Here is a 948-nt window from a genome sequence, read left to right on the forward strand (position 1 = left end):
GAATTGATGAGTGGATAATGAAAATGTGGTTCATTGACAAAATGGAGTTTTAATCAGCAGTAAAGAAAGATGAAATCATGAAATTTGCAGGTAAATGGATGGAACTAGAAACTGTTATACTAAGTGAAGTAACAGACTCAAAAAAAAAACACCCATGTTCCTCCTCATATCTGGATCCTAGTACCAAATCATTATATGTGAGTATGTATCCAGATAAAACTACAGGAACCAGGATAATGAAAAGGAAACAGGGAGGTAAAGGAAAAGAAAGAATCCGAAAGAGAACAGTAGGAAACAGGCCTTAGTAAGGGAGATATGGATAAAAATTGGGTTAGTTTAAGGGAGGGGGGAGGGAAGGGTAGACAGGGAACCTGGGGGATAAAGTGAAGAAGGAGCTCAAGAGAGGTAGGACGATAGGAGAAGCGTATTAGTAAAAGAGAAAGGGGTGAAATGGAGGCACCTTAATTGGGGAAACAATGATGGAGGGGTGAGACAATAGGAGAGATAAATAATGTCTAGCTAGTTTTAAAAACCAGAGGGATCCATATTACTCCAACAACCTACTGACAAATTATATATAGCAGAACAATAAATATATGTCTAGCTAAGGTTTATCTGAGAACAATTGGTCTTTGCCCAAGATTTATTTACATGACACACAGTAATTAAAAGTACCAGACTGGTGGGATTAACCTTCTTGAATGTTTAACAGACATACTCTGAGGCCTAAAATAATTTGGTCAGAGGGACATAAAGGACACTTTTTGCTCCTTGCCCTCCTAGGTCAACTAGTTCCAGGGGACTATGAGCATCTCTCAAAATGTCCTGTAATCGTGGTGGGTCACCTGTCCTCTTGATCAAAGAGGCCAAGGAGAGCCCACCAGATGGACTTGAACCAGTGTCCAGTCTACGAAGAGGAGGGTCAACACAGAGGAATCACTTCCTCCA

The sequence above is a fragment of the Nannospalax galili genome, unplaced genomic scaffold (genome assembly GCF_000622305.1).
Source record: "Nannospalax galili isolate Female #2095 unplaced genomic scaffold, S.galili_v1.0 scaffold335, whole genome shotgun sequence".
NCBI lineage: Eukaryota > Metazoa > Chordata > Mammalia > Rodentia > Spalacidae > Nannospalax > Nannospalax galili.